The sequence below is a fragment of the Myotis nattereri genome, assembly GCF_964212035.1.
Source record: "Myotis nattereri genome assembly, chromosome: 4".
NCBI lineage: Eukaryota > Metazoa > Chordata > Mammalia > Chiroptera > Vespertilionidae > Myotis > Myotis nattereri.
Genome location: NC_138079.1, coordinates 1,355,748 through 1,363,538, shown reverse-complemented (window position 1 = coordinate 1,363,538; position 7,791 = coordinate 1,355,748). Strand labels below are relative to the sequence as shown.

Sequence of the window (7,791 nt, the reverse complement as noted above, 5' to 3'; positions counted from 1 at the left end):
CCTGCGCGATGTCCCTGGACCCTTGGACTCTGGTCCTCACTTCCCGCCTCGGTTCCATCTCCCGCAGCTGAACGCCCTTCTTTATGACGATCCCTCGTGGGCAAGGCGGGCACTGGGGAGGGAGGAAGGACTGGCACCAGGGAGCTACTTGGTCCTTTCGAAGTCACCGCCCATAGTTTTTGTTTCTGTTTTTTTTTAAAATATATTTTTATTAATTTCAGAGAGGAAGGGAGAGGGAGAGAGAGATAGAAGCATCCATGATGAGAGAGAATCACTGATTGGCTGCCTCCTGCACTCCCCACACACCGGTGACTGAGCCCATAACCCGGGCATGTGCCCCAACTGGGAACTGAACCGTGACCTCCTGGTTTATAGGTCGACCTCAACCCCTGAGCCACGCTGGCCGGCACCGTATCGTTTTAGCAGGTAATTGTTTGTTAGTCACAGTCGGCTCCCTTCTCTCTCTAACTAGACTGAGCGTGCCCCGAGGTCGAGCATCGTGCCCGTAGGCACGCCCTCACAGGCCGGGGATCGTAGCAGACCTGTTTGCCAGCCATTACATGTGTACATTTAAGTTAAATAGCAAAGAAAGTGGGTACAGGACCAGGAGCCAGTCTGGTCTATGTGCTTTCATGAATGCAGCTTTCATGGGTGCGCCCGCAGCCGCCCTCTGTCAGCAGCTGGTTTATGTGAATCCATCGGGTGGGGGCGGGGGGCGGGGCGCGAGGCTTGCACTTGGAGAGTCGGAGAAACTGGGGGGGTTCAAGCTTCGGGAAACCACCCTGTAAGGTGATCAGGGGGAGTCGGGGGGCAGGCGGCGGAGGCAGTGCACTGTGGGGCCCCGGGAGAATCCCAGAGCCTAGTGCTGGGGCGGGGACACCTGCAGGGAACATCCTGGTCTGTCCCGGGCGCCCCGGGCCTGGGAGGGGGTGGCTGCGGGAAGATTGCAAGGTGAATTTTCCTCCCTTTCAGGGAACTTACAAAACAACGACCACACAGTCGTTTTTAAAGACAAGAGTTGAACGAAAGCAACATATTTTCCTGAGGAACAAGGGATGCTTTTGCCTTTGCCAGGTGGACCCCGAAGTCATGCCGGTATTGCGTCTGCCGTCCACACGCTGACACGGTTAGTCATTAATGCGCCCACAGCCTGGCTCGTCCACACGCAGACACGGTTAGTCATTTAATGCACCCAGCCTAGCTCGGGTTACTCGGGCTGGAGCACCCGCGGTTCCAGGGCGGCGTGTGTCCGGCGGAGACCAGGAAACGGGCCCAGGGCAGCTCTGCCAAGTCCGGCCTCAGCACCTACCGGGCGCCCAGCGCGGGGTCACAGGTGTGAGCGTGCGAGATGCGGAGTTTATTCTCGTGTTATTATTGATTAGTTATTATTTTCCATACGAACATCAGAGTGCCCTGCCCATGAGCACAGGCCATGCCCACGTGCTCGTCGCCCAGGGCAGAGCCTGGCAGCGCGAAAGCCGTGGAGATGTTTAGATGAGGGAGGTGCAGAGTTGGAGGATGACGGAGCCTCCAGCCAGAGTTCAAAGCTGGGACCTGGGCAGGGGCCTCCAGTGCAGCAGGGAGGAGGCAGCCGGTGGGGGCGGGGTGGGGATGGGGGTGAGGCTGGGTGGGGTGGGGGTGGCAGTGGGGTGGGGTGGGGTGGGGTGGGATAAGGGTAGGAAGGTGCTCACAGTTTGGTGGCCTTGGGAACCTGCGAGTGTCGGGATTCTAGAGGTTTTCCTTTGCTCCTTTGCCGCAAACACCGATGGCTGAGATCAGTAGGTTCCTAATAGCCAGAGAGGCCAGCATGATGCAGGGAGAAAATCCATAGACATGGTTACAGGTGCCAGATGGGTGTTTTTACTTGAGTTTTGCTATTTCCATTTAATAACCCATCATTACACATAAAATACTATCTGCACTGTGTGTATAATTTATTATATATGACTAGAGGCACGGTGCATGGATTCATGCACCAGTGGGGCCCCTTGGCCTGGCCTGCGGGGATTGGGCCGAAACCAGCAGTCTGACATCCCTTGAGGGGTCCTGGATTGTGAGAGGGCGCAGGCCAGGCCGAGGGACCCCACTGGTGCACGAATCTGTGCACCGGGCCTCTAGTATGCATGTAAGATCTTTGGTTAATCTCTTCCCGCCCTCTCCCCTCCCCGCTTCCCTCTGAGATTCATCAGCCTGTTCCATGTTTCCATGCCTGTGCGTTGAGCGTCTGCCCCCCGGTGGTCAGTGTGCATCATAGCTACCGGTTGAACGGTCAGATGGCCGCTTAGGCTTTTACATATATAGATAGAGTGGTACAATCCATGACTTACCTGTGTATGGCTTGTATAATCAGAATTACCAGGCTCAGAGCTATATGAAATCATTTCAGTTTTTAATCCAATGAAGTCTGAAGAAGTCTTGGGATGCCAGGACTTACATTTTATTGGAACCTAAGATGAGAATTCTATGTGTGTGTGTTTCAAGTCAAGCCCAGCCAGCGTGCCTCAGTTCCCAGAGGCCCAGGATGTAGCTTAACAGACTTTACAGTGGTTTGTCCTCCCTCCAGTCCTGGTTCTGGCAAGTTCTGGAATCCAGAAACCAGAGGGAAAGGGGTAAGAGAAAAGGGGAGTCAGAGACGCCCAGAAGGCAGCTGCCAAGTGGGCCCTTTGGGCATTTTCCTTTGCTCGTTGCAAAACCAGAGAAAAGGCCTCCATTTCTACTAACCCATAATCATCGGTCAACTCTACAGACTGCCGCTGAGAGAACACGCACCAGCGAGGCCAGGATCCCTCCGGCCAGCGGGGTGGACGGAGCGAGCCTGCAGGGAGACCAGGGGGCGAGGAAGGACGGGAACCAGTACGGGCACCCACTCCACACGTCATTTACAGAGACGGCGGGTGTCCACCACGTGCCGGGCACTGGTCTCGGGGCCGGTGCAGGATGGAAAAGACAGATGCGTCCCTGTTGTCAGGCAGGTTCGTTCTAAAGATGAATGTCTGCCCCACGCTGGCTGCCCCGCTGTTGAGGGGGACTTGGGGAGGGCCGGGGCCGGGCCGGATGGGCAGTCGGCTCGATTCGCAGGCACTCAGCCCTGGTCTCCCTCTCACCCCGAAGGGCCCCACAGGCCTCATCCCTAATTCAATCATTGACATTGACGTTTTTACTGAGATAATTCTAGGTTCACAGGCAGTTTTGAGGATTACTATAGAGAGATCCTATGTACCCACTCCCCAGCTTCCCCCGCAGCAACAATTTTTTCTTAAAGTTTTTAAAATTTGATTTACTGATTTTAGAGAGAGAAGAAGGGGGGAGAGAGAGATTAGTTGTTCCAGTGACTCGTGCATTCATTGGTTGATTCTTGAATGTGCCCTGACCGGGCTTGAGCCCACAGCCGTGGTGTATCGGGACGACACTCTAACCCCCTGAGCCGCCTGGCCAGGGCCCCTGGCAGTAACACTGTGCAACCCTGAAGTGCACTCTCCCCATAGGACACTGGCGGGGATGCAGTCCCTCCGTGGTTTTCAATTCCCCGCTTTCGCTTGCACTTGCACTCACGTGTGTGTGCTAAGTTCTACGCAATGTTGTCGCCTGCGTAGGTTCGGGTATTCACCACCTCAGTCAGGGTCCTGACCGTCCCAACACGTGACCATCCGTCGTGCTGCCGACCGGGACCACCTGCCCCCCGCTCCCCCTCCCCCATCCCAGCCCTGGCGACCACTCAGACATGCTCTCCGTTTCTCAAACTGCGTCATTTCCAAGATGTCGTATAAATGCCATCATGGGGTATGCGTCGCTCTGAGATGGCCCTTGCTTGCCACATGGGATAGAGTCTGACCGCATTTTCTGACGTGTGCTGACGGCTGCTCAGCCACCGCCTCCCTCCTCCCCCCCTCCCCCAGGCAAGCTGATAGGATGCCCACGTGCTCCTTCCAGGGGCACTGGCCTGGCCGGAGTTCACACTGTGTCCCACCCACCACCCCAGTGAAGCCAGGCCAGCCCCCTTGCCTCGCTCTCTCAGCCACTTGGGGGCCTGAGGGGGGGCCTGCCTGCTGTCCCCTGAATACAATATTAAGTGAGAAATGAAAAAAAGGGGACAACTCAGACCAGCGTCAGAGCAGTGAGAAAGCAGGCGAAGCCCTCCTGTGAGATCTGGAGCTTGTTTTTCTAAGGGGAGGGGCTGCGTGAGCTAGGAATGTCGGTGGGGAAGGTTCTGGGCGGGTCTTCATGGAAACTGCTGATGGGGCCCATGCAGTTTCCTTAGAAACCGCAGACCCGTGGCCAAGGGCAGTGAGGTTAAACGAATGCTGACTGGGAGGGTGGAGGCAGCCCGCCAGCCCGTCGGCCACTGTGGTTACCAAAGCTCAGGCTGTGACTTACTCTCAGACACACAGGACAGGGCAGGGAGAGCCTCAGAGCAGGAAGCTGGGTCCCTGCCGGTTCCCTGCCGGGTCTGATGAGCCCGCGAGCAGAGAGGAGCCGTGGGGGGGTTTCGTCGGGTGGGAGCTCGGGGCTCACCTTCTAGATTTTAGAGTGAGACTCAGGGCACAGGGTCAGGGATCGCTGACCTCTGGGTATATAGTGAGATGAAGTATATCTTCTATAACAGGCCTTCTTTCCAAGAATTCACAGAAACGGGAACAGGAGGATAAAGACTTAAAAGACACAGGCACTAAAAATACAGTTAGATGCCCAGACGACATGAAGATGCCTACAGTATTGTTTAAGCAAGTGATTCCTGATCACAGACGGCACATTACAGTCATCGCTCACCCAGACGCAGGCACTCCACCTGGGACCCTCTCTCCAGGAGCAGGGGCGGGGGTGTCCTTCAGTCTCCCGCCTCCGTCACGGACAGGACAGCGCCATCAGCCCAGGACACAGATGTCCCGCCTCCATCACACACAGGACAGCGCCATCAGCCCAGGACACAGATGTCCCGCCTCCGTCACACACAGGACAGCGCCATCAGCCCAGGACACAGATGTCCCGCCTCCGTCACACACAGGACAGCGCCATCAGCCCAGGACACAGATGTCCCACCTCCGTCACGGACAGGACAGCACTATCAGCCCAGGACACAGATGTCTCGCCTCCGTCACGGACAGGACAGTGCCATCAGCCCAGGACACAGATGTCCCGCCTCCGTCACGGACAGGACAGCACTATCAGCCCAGGACACAGATGTCCCGCCTCCGTCACACACAGGACAGCGCCATCAGCTCAGGACACAGATGTCACGCCTCCATCACGGATGGTGCCATCAGCCCAGGACACAGATGTCGCCCTCACAGCAGTGACTGCAGAGTCACTGTGTGCAGCAGGTGAGCACGGGCGAGGCAGCGGAGACAGTGCGGTGGCCCAGGGCGGTGTCCACAGAGCTGCTGTCACCTCCTGGCCTGGGGCTTGGAAGGGCAGAGAGGGTAGAGCCTTTGGGGAAGGTGTCATCTTCAATGGAGGGGCAGGGGCACGGGCAGCCCAAGGTGACCCTGAGGAAAGAGCCAGGGGGATAAGTACATGTTGAAGGGAGAATATGCTCCCCCTGACCCCCAAACGATGCCTCTTTGCCATAGGGCTGTTTGGAGCTGATTATTTGTGGGAAACAGCGGACATAGATGCTCTGAAAACAAAGTTTCCCTTTCGTGATGGACATTTGCGTCTGTGTGGGAACACACTGTTGTAAGGTGACTCCGCTGCCCCTGACGGCGGGTGACTAATTCACAAGGGAACTTCCTCGAATCTGCAGGACAAGCCTTACCCTCTTGACCTTGCCTTTCCTGCTAACGGCCCCATCACTGGCCTCCACCCACACGTGTTGTTTTTTGTTGTTGTTTGTCTTTAGCTGAAGATGAAATTTAAGCTGGAGTTCTAAGCCACCGTGCAGAGTTACTACTTTTTCACTGGGTATCGCCCATGTATGTGTGATATATGCATGCTAATCCACTTCTGTTCATTTTTTTCCTCTGGATCCGTCTTCTATGACAAGGGTCTCAGCTAAGAACTCAGAGGGTAGAGGAAGTTAAAGCTTCAACATAGGAATTTGGGTGGAGCACAGTCCAGCCCATCCCAGTTGGCCGCAGGGTTTTTACCAGTAAACCCTTCGGACAGTGGCTGTGAACCCGCAGGTGGTTGGAGCTGCTCACAGGACTCCCGGAGTCTCTCACGCTGATGTGATGGCCCATCATGTTGTTCCTCTCTGGCATTGGACGTGTACCTCTACCCCTCTGACCACGGGGCCCTTGAACATGACCCGAGTCACCGATTGCTGGGTATCTGACCCAGTGAGCGTCATGCTGGTCCAGAGCATCATTCGCTCCTGTGAGTGACCCAGCATGTTCACCGGCAGCGGAGTCCACACCCCCTTTTCACAGAGTAGAACTGGAGCTGCATTTTGGCCACTTGTGTCTCCAACTCCTGACTCAGTCCTGAGGGACAGAAGCCATGCATCTGTGAGAACTTGGTTCTAGTTACTCAGGGGAGGAGAGAATCAGAAATGTCACTCTGGGGAGTTGAGGCCAGTTTTCTAAAATAGCAACTAGCCTATTCCTGTCCCTAGCAAGTGGCCCCACCCCTGGGAGGGACCTACCGACCAGGGATGGGACACAGCGCCAGTTACGGCCACTGCAGCCAGGCAGGGGTTGCCCAGGCTGCCTCTGGAAAGAGGTCACATACAATGCCACCGTTCCCCCTCGGCTTCCGCGGATCACAGGTGTTGGAGAAGGGTCACCCCTCGATCCGCGGGCCGCTCGTCTCGCCACACTCCCTGTTCGTGGCGAGACGGGGGCCACAGCCAGGGTGCTCTGGAGACGGCAGCGGCCTCACCGACCCCCCGATGAAAGGCCCTGACCACGTCGCCTGGGAGGCTGCCGACAGCTGCTGTGCTAAACGACCCCCCTGACTTTTCCTGGGCACCGCCCTCCCTGTCAGTCACTTGGGATTTTTACAGGAAATGGGCTGTGGGAACTCGGCCACCCCGACCGCCTGGTGATCATCGGGGCTGAACAGTGGACCCCGCGTGGGCTGTTCTGGGTCGAGCCGGCGCGTTCTCACAGGAGCTCACGAGGGCTGCCCTCCGCTGCAGAGGAGGCCGGGCTCTGTTTATACAAAACGCTGTGACTTGTTCGTGAGAACGCCGTGCTATTTACAGAGTAGCAGGAAAACATTAGACCTGTCACTCCCCATCGGGGTTTGAGGCCTGTTTCCAAAACAGCAGCCAGGCTTTGCTAAGTGCCGTGGCCACGTCTCTGGGCTGTGGAAGCGATTTGAACATCTGTATTGCCCTGTGGAGCAGGGTGGGAACTCCCGGCCCACGGCCCGTGTGGGGCCCCGAAATCATTTGGTCGGGCCCTGCCCAGGGATGAGGGGTGAGTCGATTAAATGCTGGACCAGCCGTAGCAGGCTGATTTTTAAGTTGATCCTTTTGTGTGACCCGAGAATGATGTCATAAACATGCATATGGTTGTACTTGGGTCTGAGAGTGTTTCCAGTGAGCGGTTCTCGCCAGGGGTGACCCGGCAAGGCCTGGTGAGGCTCGGGGTGACATCACGGAGGGGAAGATGCGCTGTCATCTAACAGGCAGAGGCCAGGAAGTGACCGCCACACCATGGGCAGAGGCCAGATGCCGCTGAGCTGTCTGCCGCAGGCGGGACCGCCCGTGACGCGGCATCGCCGGCCCCGAACCCCCACAGGGCGGAGACTGAAGTCCGGCTCCCCCCATCTGTGGGTGACCTAGCAGGTCACGGGGCAAGGCTGTGAGCTCGTTCCTGGTTAAGCGATAACACACCGTTCAAGCTTGAA

General features: G+C 56.9%; 1 protein-coding gene and 1 long non-coding RNA gene across 2 annotated transcripts in view; one reads left to right on the top strand and one right to left on the bottom strand.

Moving 5' to 3' along the window:
* The window catches only part of LOC308518094 (melanoma-associated antigen B4-like), a gene marked incomplete at both ends in the record, with an annotated part of 362,175 nt that overhangs the window by 278,933 nt on the left and 75,451 nt on the right, over positions 1-7,791 (bottom strand). The gene's annotated exons all lie outside the window — the stretch shown is intronic.
* On the top strand, positions 1,021-7,408 carry LOC308518147. The gene is made up of 4 exons (XR_013995922.1): positions 1,021-1,126; positions 2,747-2,972; positions 4,604-5,318; positions 5,568-7,408. It is a non-coding gene; the product is annotated as an uncharacterized lncRNA (long non-coding RNA).